This window comes from Stenella coeruleoalba (genome assembly GCF_951394435.1).
Source record: "Stenella coeruleoalba genome assembly, chromosome: 2".
Taxonomy (NCBI): Eukaryota; Metazoa; Chordata; class Mammalia; order Artiodactyla; family Delphinidae; genus Stenella; species Stenella coeruleoalba.
This window is the reverse complement of record NC_137147.1, coordinates 71,566,385-71,578,817: the sequence shown is the minus strand read 5'-3', so window position 1 is coordinate 71,578,817 and position 12,433 is coordinate 71,566,385. Positions and strand designations below refer to the sequence as shown.

General features: G+C 39.7%; 1 long non-coding RNA gene across 7 annotated transcripts in view; it reads right to left on the bottom strand.

The window, feature by feature from the left end:
• LOC307182973 overlaps positions 1 to 12,433 on the bottom strand; it is a 459,338-nt gene that overhangs the window by 196,037 nt on the left and 250,868 nt on the right. For all 7 annotated transcript variants that reach the window (XR_013827313.1, XR_013827314.1, XR_013827315.1 and 4 more), the window contains one exon: positions 5,488 to 5,693. This is a non-coding gene — a long non-coding RNA (uncharacterized lncRNA). The remainder of the gene's footprint in view (positions 1 to 5,487; positions 5,694 to 12,433) is intronic.

The following is a 12,433-nucleotide window of genomic DNA, read 5'->3' as shown; positions in this document are numbered from 1 at the left end:
TACTTGCTGCTATTATCATTCTTACTAAATAGTGGTGCTGTTTATTAAAATGTTTTCTCATGACCTATTTTCACCTAAAAGCTTTGAACTGTGGGAATACATGACAAATCTGTTCTGACCTGCCTCAGCCCTAGGACTAGCCTTAACAGAATATGCAACAGTGTTTATCTGCAAGCTGATTATGAAACTTGTTTTCATATTAACTCTTCTTAATTTATTAACCTCATTTAGAATTTTAGGGTTTTAGATCCTTCGCAACTGATTAAAACAAAATACTGTTGTTCTTCCAAGAATAGAAACGGTTCCTTCCTTCTGTTCCATGTGGAAGTCAACTTTTCAAGACCAGGTCTGTTTTTTTTGTTTCTGACATGTGTATCTTGTGAACAGTTGTACTTTGCCAACTGCTAAAATAATCATTGGAAATAAAGACAATGGAGATAGTCACAAGAGCTTTTTGGAATTATTAAATGCAAGACCCTTTCTGGCTTGTTTTTGTCAGCCATGTCCACTACTAATGGCATAGTTTAAAAAAAGAATCCTACCTAAGAAGAAAAACACACCTTAAGTGCTTATGAGTAGAATCAGATGGAACCAATTATCTGGATGGCAGAATTGCTTTCATACGCTGCAATGGACCTCTTCCTGGGGCTCCTCAGACCATGTGGAAACCCATGGACCCCATGATTAGGTCCCTTGTGGGCCCTGTGTGTTTGAATTCCAGTATAGCCCTTGTGTTGATCTACATGTTCCTCATTTTATATGTACTACAAAAGGCATTTCACTTACCTAATTATTAGTATTCTTTTTCAAAGAATAAAATTGGGAACCTCATTGACAATGATATCCTCACACTTGCTTATTTCAGTGTTGTTTCTTAAAAAAAAAAAAAAAAAAAAAGATTGCCCTTATGACTGAGGCTAAGAGTATCAGAATAAGGTCATCTGAAATTGTTTTCAAATTCACAGTCTTATTGAACTAGTACTAAGAATTTTGGTTCTCATTTTACCTTCTCCCATACCACATTGCTGTTTTCAAACGTTGTTCTCATAGACCAATGGTTGGCTTTTAAATCTCTCTCCTCATAAAAATTAAAGAAAAACAATAGCTTATATGGCAAGTATTCAATATTTTTTAAAATGTAGCCCAGAAATATCTTTAAACAAAGATTACTTAATCTGACTGAATTTTTTTTTAAAAGGATTTAAATTATAAAATTTTCCTGTTGACTATGTAATCAACACTTTGTGCTTTAGTTGTGGAAGAAAAAGACTCACTTTTAGCTCTGTTTGGTAAATATTTTAAAATGCAATGCCCATACACAGAGTTTGGTTCTTCAATTACTTTTCTTCCACAATGACAAACCATCTAACGCTATTTAATGGCCTTTCCTAGAGCGCTTCATGATTCAGAGTCTTCCAGCTGTGACAAATCAAAAGGCACCTATGTATTCTTTGGGGTTTTTATTTGCAAAAATGTCAAAAATTCAATTTAGTTTTGATTTTGATGTACATTAATCTTCACAACCTTTTATGCATCAATTAACTGGTAAAAGTTATGAGGGCATCTCTTTACTATATGTGTCATGAAGGCCTTTTAGTCTTTTTTTTTTTAGTATATATTCTTTGCTGTTTTTGCAGTGAGCTACGCTTTTAAAGGGGCCTTTCTTGGCTTTTCTCTTTGGAAGCCTGCTTTATATGAAAACAAGTTTAGTTGGAGTTTCCCAAAAGTGCATGTTCTCTATCTAGAATGGTTCTAGTGAGGCAAGGTCATAGCAGCGACCCTCACAGCTGAGCTTAAAGGTGTGTATTTACCTTTTACTTTTTCTAACTTAAAAAATATTTATTATTTATTATAGAAGCGTAACAACTTTAGAAATCGTTTAGCCCAACTCACTTTACAGATGAGAAGAAAGGGGCAGAGTTAAGTTGGATATCTTACCTAAAACCAGCCAGTTAATAGTACATTCAAGACAAAAACTCAGGTCCTTTTAGCTTCTCTAGAATATCACCCTACTCTTGTCACTTTGAAACAGATTTTGTGGTGAGAGGTTATAATCCTTTCTTGCTCACTTTCACAGAGTAGTTAACTTGGCTTCTGAAACCAAGCAGGATCCTGAGGGGCTCCTGGGCACAAAAGCCTTTCAGTGTCCCCTGTTTCTTGTGGGGAACAGACTCCAGCCTCCATGACTTCCCTGAGTTCCAAAGGGCAGATTCTGAACAGTTGCTAATCAGGGAAGGGAAGGGATGCAGAGTCAAGGGAGGAACAGCCAAGAAACAATAGTGCAGCCTTGGGGCAGGGTCCTGGTTCTGCCTCAAGGGATACACGTGACAATGTCTTTAAGCCCTTTATAGAACTAAAACCCAGCAAATGGAACCTGTCAGCATTCTTCATACCAGAGAAGACCACCTGAGGCCAGACTAAAGGAACCAGAGAAGCTCATCAAGAAGATTATCTGAGACCAGGTTAGAGGAGCACTGGCCTGCACATACCCTAATCTTATCAGCAACGCCACCCTTGCCTTAATACTCTTCACCAAACTCCCCTGGGTTGGGACATACAGTTTCAAGGGCTATGTCCCCCTTTGCCGGGCAAAGCAATAAAGCTATTCTTTTCTACTTCACCCAAAAGTCTGTCTCCAAGATTTGATTTAGCACCGGTGTACAGGGACTGAGTTTTCAGCATCACTCCCACATTGACTTCCATAAAGAATTGTGAGCTCCTTAGAAACAAAAGCTGTTCATACTGCCTCGGATGTCTCCAGCACACTCAATAAGACATTCTGCCTTCAGCCTAACTAGCACGAATGAGATAGTTTCTAATTGTGAGCAAAATGTAGAGCTGCACCTGCCCCACTAGAGGAAATGGAAACCCTTTAATTTTATACCATTCCTTTGGCCTAAAACCTTTAGCAAAGAAGAGTGGTGTGGTTATTTGGCTTTCCTCCCTCAAATTCATCAGTAGGACATAAATCATTTCTGGATACTTCTTGCTTCTTCCTATTCTTTAACTTTTGGAGCCAACTTTCCACTTACTCTATTATTCCGGGACCCCAGACATGGTAATTAACCTCAGAGATGGAACTTAGTCAAAAATGTACTCTGCAAACAGCTTTACATTAGAAAAACTTTAATTGTGCTCAGCAACATTTCTTAATTTAATCTGAAAGGTTACAGTATCTTCCACATTCATCAATAACCATTTAATTTCTGGATGAAGGTTGAAATGATTTTCTCTGACTCACTAGCTTGGCATAAGGCTATGCTTTGGGCTGTTAATTCACCTTGCAAAGGCTTCAGTTGAATTCCTCTGGGTTCTGAAAGAGTGGGGCATCTTTTAAAAAGTGGGTCATTTTATTATGATAAGTCATAAGACAAACTCCACAACAGTTTCTCTCTTTGAGGAACATTTGGTATAAGATGGTGGGCTTTGTAAAATTATGTATGATACTTGGAATGGGAGGATCTAGAGCTCAGAGGCAAGGCTGTGGGATTAATCATCTCTCTCCCTCATTGCAGAGCCCACATACTGAGTGATTTTAGATTGCTTTTGTAGGATTGTTGTAAGATTTTAGATTGTTGTTGTATGAACTCAATGTCCAAATGTCATTTCCTATTTAGAACATAAGCTCTTCAAATGAGGAAGAAATTTTTACATTATGTAGCATCTCTGTTCACAGACACTATTAATGATGACCATTATGTCAATAAATTACAATGACAATTTGGGAAAGCTTCCACCTAGTTCTGACTACTTTTCTTGTATTCCCAGTGTGTTGCATCATCTTTCTAGTCTATAGAATTTGTTCTCAGTAGTGGTAGAAAGAGAGAGAAATGCCAGGGTCTAATTACTGATGACTTGGAGGTGCAAAAGTCTGAAAGGTCTATAGTCATGAAGTCAGGATTATTATTAAAATGTTTTTTCCCATCACTAACATTTGGAAAGCACATGGCACAATAGCCTTTGATATGCTCCAATTAAAATTCTCTAATCAAAGGAACTAATCAAATGAGAATCATTGCATTTGAAAGCAAGAAAGAGGGACCTTGGAGATCTAGTTTTACAGAGGAGGATGCCAAGTCTGACTTACATTAAGTGACGTGCCAGAGGTCACAAAATTAAGTAGTGGCAAATTTGGCACTGGAACCTTACTACGTACGTCAGAACTCTTTCCACTAAAATCTTACATTTCTTGAATATTTAGAGCATTTATTTTAAGGAAAAAATGGCTTAAAGTCTGAGTGAAGACATGCCAAGAGTTCCATTATACTTAAGCTTTTGAATGTTGTTCATCTTTTGGCCTCTGCTCCTTCTCTTCTCCCTGTATACAATTCTCCCTGTAAGATCTCATACAAATACTGGTGACCACACTGAGGCTGTGCCCCTATTTCCTGCAATGTTTACAGTCATCCCAATACACCCATCTTGCAAAATAAGGACCTAAATATGCAATCATCTGCACTCCAAACATACCACGAACCACCAATGTCTGCTAATTCCACTTCAAGAAGGACTCCAGGGCTTCCCTGGTGGCGCAGTGGTTAAGAATCTGCCTACCAATGCAGGGGACATGGGTTCGAGCCCTGGGCCGGGAAGATCCCACATGTCGCGGAGCAACTAAGCCCGTGCGCCACAACTACTGAGGATGCCCTCTAGAGCCCACGAGCCACAACTACTGAAGGCCAGGCGCCTAGAGCCCGTGCTCCACAAGAGAAGCCACCACAGTGTGAAGCCCGTGCACCACAACAAAGAGTAGGCCCCCCTTGCTGTAACTAGAGAAAGCCCACGTGCAGTAACAAAGGCACAACTCAGCCAAAAACAAATAAAAGAAAAAAAATAATAAATTTATTAAAAAAAAAAAAGGACTCCAAAATCTGGGCCTTGCCCTCTATGGCCTTATCATCTTTCTCCCGGATCTTGGCAAAGGGACCCCTGCCCCCACCTTGGGCCTTCCCATCACATGCTGGTCTCCCTTAATCGACTCTTCATTTTTCCCTTAGTTCTTCCTAAAAACAAATCTGATCACAACCATTTCTGTACTTATAAAACTGCATGACTCTGCAATGCCTTCACGTTCTGGCTCAACCCACCTCCCCAGGGTAGACCTGCTTCCTGGCAGACCCATGCTGTGGCTGAATAGCCCACCTTCTCAACTTCTCTGCATAAGCCATAACCTCTCATAACCCCAGGCCTGGCTTATGACTTCCTTCTCCTGGAACACCTTCCGTCCCATTCATTGCTTCCAAAACTCTTATCCTAGCTGAAACACAGCTAAAAAAAATTACTTTTCTATGACATTTCCTGAGACCTTTGGCAGTAGTGACTCCCTGCTCCTACCTCACTCTGTTCATGCATTTCTTATGACATTTATGGAATTATTTACTGCAATTTAATACCTCTCTTACATTATTCTATTTAAAACATATTAGGGCCTAACAAATAAAAGGCAGGTAACAGAGGCAAATAGAACTGAGTTTGATGCCTACTCACCAGCCAGTGACGATGACTTGATACAATCTTGATGATCCAGTTTGTTGATTTGCTGAAGGTTGATAATAATACCCACATATGGGTCTGATGTAAGAAATGGCAATGATGTACGCAAAGTGCTTCACACTGCGTCAGCACCATTTGTCAATCAATAAACTGAGATGTTCATCCGTGTATTCTCAACCTTTAAGTGCCAAGCCTATCTCCTGAAATGAAAATAATGCATGTATTTACTCTTTATAAACTTGGCTATGTAAAAAATATATCTTCTTTTGTTTCTTTATGCCTGGCTAACCTCTCAAGTTCCAATTTCTGCTGATGGTGACTGTTGTGATAACTCAGCGACTTTCTCGTATGAGAAGTAGTATTTTGGAAACTACTCAGTCTATGCAGGATTTTCCACCTGATCCACTTTCCCTCCCCTCAGGGCAGAGCAGAAGGATCTATGTACTCTCCAGGCATCTGAGAGATATTGAATTTGTATGCCTTTTGTGCTTCTGTCTGCCTTTAGTTGAGGTCTAGCACTTCTTACCTGGTCTTGGACTTTAGTCTCTGGCCCTGTGATATTCACTACTGATGTACTTAGATGACAGAAAGATCAGTGGAAACCCTGAGTAAATTTGAGAGGATCTCAGAACAGAAAGAATCATAGTCTGACTTTCCAGGCTGTATTTCCCCTGGAAGACTGCAAACTAAGTCCCATTTCCACATGAATGCTGGAGGCTAGAAGTCTGAAATCAAGGTGTCAGCATGATTGGTTCCTTTTGAAGGCTGTGAGGGAAGGATTTATTTCAGATCTCTCTCCTCGGCTGGTAGATAGCTGTTTTCCCTTTGTGTCCCTTCACATTGTTTTCCCTCTACGTGTGTCTGTCTCCACGTCCAAATTTCCCATTTTTTATAAGGACAACAATTATATCGGATTAGTGCACAGGCTAATAACTTCATTTTAACTTCATTGCCTTTGTAAAGACCTATCTATAAGTCAGGTCTATCTACATGTAAAGTCCTAACTAGGGTTTAAGACTCCAATATATCTTTTTTGGGAGGGGGAACACAATTCAACCCATACCATTTGGTTACTCTAACTGCATGTTCTTCATACTGACTGCTCACCCTCTCAGGAACTACTACACCCTCCTGGTGTACACAGGATTGTGAGGCTTCTGTAAGGCACATCCCTAACTATGCCTTCCCTGGCTATTGGTCTTCTATTACTCTGGAGTGACGGTGAAACTGCTGTTTTCTAATGAGGTTTGCAGTACCCTGGAGGTGAGACAATCTGGAAATCAGATCATAGTTTGGTCCTCTCTGCTCTTCTGCTCTGGAGCTTTCCCAAAGGTACCCAGGTTTCCAGTGGTATTTCTGTTATCCCACCACCTCCCCCAGGTTAAGACAGGTGAAGTTCTACACCCTGCTCAGGGACCCAAAATCATCTCTACACCAGTCATGTGCCTCCAATTGTCGCTTTTCTGCTGGGGAAACTCTTATCTCTGTTTGAGCAGGAAAAAGAATGACTATTTTATTGTGTCTTCTCTGTAATATATGCAGAGCTACTCAAAATTTATTATGGACAAGGAAAATTAGGCTACTTGTTAAAATTCATATTTCTGTCCTCGTCCTTGAAGACTCAGTGCAGGGCTCCACAACCTGCATTTTTATGACATATCCTAGGTGCTTCTGATATACATGGTGTGCAGACCATGCTTTGAGAAACATTGGTTTTAGTTATAAACTCATGCTCTGAATATTATTTCTTAATATATAAAACTAAGCGTTTGAAATAAGAAAATGAAAAAAGAAATATTTTCTTTCTTAAGTGCTTGGCTCTTGATAATAAAAGCCACGACTTTCAAGATCATTATTTTGCTAGAGATTTTCAAAATCTATCTAAAAAATTTAAATCTAATAAATTGAACCTTTGGTCTTTTACATTAGCTCTTCTTTCAGTTCACTGTATACGGTAAGCTCTTCCTTCTGCTTGAATGGTGAGAAAACAGATTGGCGAAAAGGGTTTTTAAAAAACACATAACTAATTATTGGATATTACTATGCTACATGTAGTAGCATAGTACATGTGTGTGCATGTAGTTTGTGTGTGTGTGTGTGTGTGTGTGTGTGTGAAAGAGAAACAAAGTGGAATTTGGGAATGAATGTGAGGTACAGGATAGAAAGAGAATTGTATGTGAAACCAGTCACAACTTATTTGGAATCCTGGCTATGGTATTTCTCATCTGGGTCCAGAGAGAAAATCATTTGATTTATTTCAGTTTCAGTCAGTTTCCTTCCACATAACTACAAGATTCTTTCCGAATACAAGTACATTTCATTTTATTTATATTCTTTAATCTGGCACACAGCAGAGGAATTGTCATTATTTGTTGGATGAATAAATGGGTGATGTCATTTCTTTCAATGAAAGGCAACAGAAGAGTTCTTTTTACTCCCAATTAAGTTCTGTTCAGTCAGAATACCGTGTTTAAGGAATGAGCCTCAATTTGCCCTTAACTTCTTTTCAGAAGCCTCATGTGACCGTCTTTAGGAATATGCTGACTTTCTGGCTACTCCAGCGAACATATTTTTTCTCCTCTGAATTTCAGTAGAACTTGCTTTTTTTGCACTCATGACTTAACATGTGGCATCTGTTACCTTATTGATTTAGGGCATGTTTTGTGGATATGTCTTTTCTCTCTACTAAGTGCTCAGCTTCTTCTTGACAGAAACCACATATACCTGTTTTTCAGATTACCTAGCAAAAGGCCCTTTACTTAGTAGGTGTTGAGCGTGTTATTGTCCTTGATGAAGATAGTGATAACAGTAAATTTAAACAAGTGAACACAATTCTTTAACAAATTATGCTGATATAATTCTCTTAGAAGAAGAAATCCAGACTCATTCAAGTTCAATGGCTTGAAATAGGCCCACAGCTAGGAAGAGGCAACGACTTAAATCTTCAGATTCTGATTACAGGGCTGTTTCCATTACAGCATGATAAATAAGGTCTGTTTTTAAAAAGTTGGAATGTTTGACATGAAGGTGTTAGGTCTGACAGGATTTTCTTCTAATAGGATTGAGATATCCTTGAACAGGTCACCAAAGCATGTTGTGTCGTTTACCTTCCCTTTAGGATTTTTACAAGGAAGACTGATATCTGCCTTTCAGGCATGGTCTAGGCATTGCTCTGCAGAAGTAGAGAAATTAACTAAATGTTTCTCAAGATTCCTTTTAGTTCTGTACTCTTCTAAATTGAAGTAAGATTTAAAATACTTTTCAAACTCTGAGTTCTATCTTTCCCTGGGCATTGTGTAAATAATATGCGAGTACCAAGGTGAAATTAGCACTGATGAGTCAAAGTTGGGAGGTCAGGGAAGGCAGAATCAAGCGAGCCAGAAGAGCTCAGTATACATGCACCACTATTAATGGAATGAGAAGGAATTAAAAATACCCAATATTCCTCGTCATGCTTGGGCACAGGATTTTGAAAGCATTCTGGCATATTTCAGATATTAAACCCCAATGAATAGGAGTTTGTGGAGGTCTCAGGGAACCTGGAAAAGTCTTGGTTGTTCACTTTCGTCAATCTCTAATCCAAGTTGTGTTTTCCCCACACTGAACATAACTTCATTGTAAAATCTCAACCTCCTTTTCAACTATTTTTACTCATTTGTTGTATTGCAGATTACAATGGCCAGTGTTCAGACGGGTGAGAACAGCTCAACAGTTATCATTCTATGTAGCAATTCCAGGAGTTCTGAAAAGCAAAGCATGTGGAACCCCATTAGCAGACAAAGAACACAGGACTGAAAGAACCGAAGGACAAATCGTTTATTTCAGTACATCTTGTATAGCAACGCATTACCAGGGGCAATGGGTATGAAAGATAGGATGAAACATCAGAAGTGCTAAACGATATTCGTTTGCCATCTTCACCAAAATAATAAGACTGCATGGGAATTTTTTTTGATTGTCAAAGAGAATTTGAATAATGTGATTTTTTTTGACCCACAATCTAAGTCAAAGCCTCATCCCAGCAGATAATAGAGATGAGATGAATTGAAGGACTACAGCCAGATACAGAAAGAAAAAAAAAAAGGCAGAACCTTTTAAATACTAATAGATGAAACAGGCAGTTCAATGCAGATAAATGCAGAATAATGATGCTTTCGATGGGTCTTTATCACAGAAGGCCATGTTATTCAGAAACTATGAACCATAAAAAAAGGAATTGCAGTCAAAAGACAAGTCTGTATTATCAGTGAAGGATAAGAAATAGAAAGACAAAAAACCAAATAGGAATGGATAGAATGATAACTGCTTGATAACTCTATCAGCCGTCTCTATGCTTAAAAAACACAGAACAAAAGATTACTGCACATAAAATTCCAAAGACTGTCCAAAATGGCACAACTACTTTCACTCTGAAAAAAGAAAAGGAAGAATGTTTTTTGTGGAAAATAAAATAGTGGTCGGTCTAGCGTCTACCGAAGTCAATTTCGAATGCAGATTTTTCACAATATTTTCTTATCTCAAAGGGCATCTGAAGTATATTTGAAGTGATATTCTTTAATGTGGATTGGTGTTCATTTTTTATATTAAAGTACCTCAATTTACACCCAGATGTGCTCCTGAATGTTTTGTCAGTAATTATCACATAAAAAGCTTGGTGGTGATTTTTTTTAATGTAAAATGAATCTGAGCCTCTGATAGATATATAAATCAATTTGAACTTTTGCTATATATTTTTTGTTAATATGTCGTGATGAATCTTTGACGGGTAACCACTCTTATACAGTAAGAACCAATATTATTTGGAGAAAGATTTTAAAAATCGGTCTGCAGGTTGTCTTAGTCAAATGAGCCATGGTTGGAGAAACAAGAACCCTAAGTCCTGCCTTACCAGACTGGCTATATAACCCTTCTAGTTCTCTGCCACATTGTCTTCAAACAAAATAAGGAGGCTGAAAAAACTTAACAGTAAATTGTTTTTAAAATTTATTACCCTACGTTTTATTGTTGGTATATTTTTGGGGTCTTCTTTTCTTTATCAGTAATTAATCCTACTTTTCAAATTTATTCCAACTTGTCTCCTAACATCAAAAGCAGTTGTCTTTTAAAGCTGACAGGTGTCGGGGGGAGACGAAAAAGCAGTTGTCTTTTAAAGCTGACAGGTGTGCAGGGGAGATGAATTCCGATCACCCAAAGGGCTTTTCCAGCCCCCTCGCCCTTTCTGATCTGCCTCCAGAACTCAGAATCACTGCTGCCTGGGGATGTAGTGTTGATGAGACTCTTTCTCCTCCCCCAGGTGTGCTGGGGTGGAAAAAGATTGAGGACCATTGGTCTAACTCCTTCAGAGAGTGTTCTCTGAGGATAGAAGTGCTTGTCAGGCATATGCGTTAAAGGAAGCATCCCTTCAGGGAGATGTTGTCTTCTCAGCATCACTCTTACCTCCCATGACTCCTGCAGCAAGTCTGAGGACCGACTTCCAACAGCTTTCTTTTTTTAATGGTCTGATTTAAAATTCTGTGTTATTGACATTGATCCTTTCTTTTTCACTCTACATTTTATGTCCTCTCAGTTTCTAAGCTGCTTTAAAGATTCCATATATCATAATTCTTTTGCTGAAAGCAACAAAAATGGAGTCTGGCTAACTTTAGCAAAAGGAAATTGATGGGACAGATGTAGTGAGCTCAGAGAATGTATAGGAGCCTGAAGACCTGGGCTTTGAATGGACAGGAACCAATGCAGTGCTAGAAAAAAAGAGCAGGAACCACAATACAGTTGTCCCTCAGCACCATGGGGGATTGGTTCCAGGACCCCCGTGGGTACCAAAATCCACGGATGCTCAGGTCCCTTATATAAAATGGCACAGTACAATTGGCCCGTCACATCCACCAATGGGGAACCTGTGGATATGGAAGGCCAACTGTGATAGCAAGAGCGTCAACTGTAATAGCAAGAGACTTGGATCAGGAGGCTGGCTCTCAGATAGAAGAGAACTCCAAACATTTTCTGTCTCTTTATAATGTTGCTCCGATTAGATTCCAGGGAGTGAACATTCTTTTGGCCTAGCTAGGCTCATATACCCATCTATTGGGTAAAGGAGAGAGGTTCTTCCAGTATTCATTGGGAAAAAGATAATTCCCGGAAAGGATCCAGGAGTTCTGTTAGGAAAGGCATGTAAATGCTAAGCAGATACTAAAAGAACAAATGCTCATGTATGTTCATATGTGTATATTTTTCACTGTGTTGGGTCTTTGTTGCTGCACGCGGGCTTTCTCTAGTTGCAGCAAGTGGGGGCTACTCTTTGTTGCGGTGCATGGGTTTCTTATCGTGGTGTCTTCTCTTGTTGCAGAGCATGGGCTCTAGGCATGTAGGCTTCAGTAGTTGTGGCACGTGGGCTCAGTAGTTGTGGCTCGCAGGCTCTAGAGCGCAGGCTCAGTAGTTGTGGCACATGGGCTTAGTTGCTCTGTGGCATGTACGATCTTCCCGGACCAGGGCTCGAACCGTGTCCCCTGCATTGGCAGGTGGATTCTTTTTTTTTTTTTTTTTTTTTTTTGCAGTACGCAGGCCTCTCACTGTTGTGGCCTCTCCCGTTGCGGAGCACAGGCTCCGGACACGCAGGCTCAGCAGCCATGGCTCACGGGCCCAGCTGCTCCGCGGCATGTGGGATCTTCCCGGACCGGGGCACGAACCCGTGTACCCTGCATCGGCAGGCGGACTCTCAACCACTGTGCCACCAGGGAAGCCCGGCAGGAGGATTCTTAACCACGGTGCCACCAGGGAAGTCCCAAAGCTATTTCTAAGAAGAGGCACCTATTCCACATTTTCTGTTGACAAGCTGGGTCAGCTTCTCTACTCACCACTTCTCTTCTAAAAGTATGAATTGCCTTCATCTATGATCCCAATTTCATCTGGATAGTTATTTTTCTTAGAAAAGTAGAGGTGTACC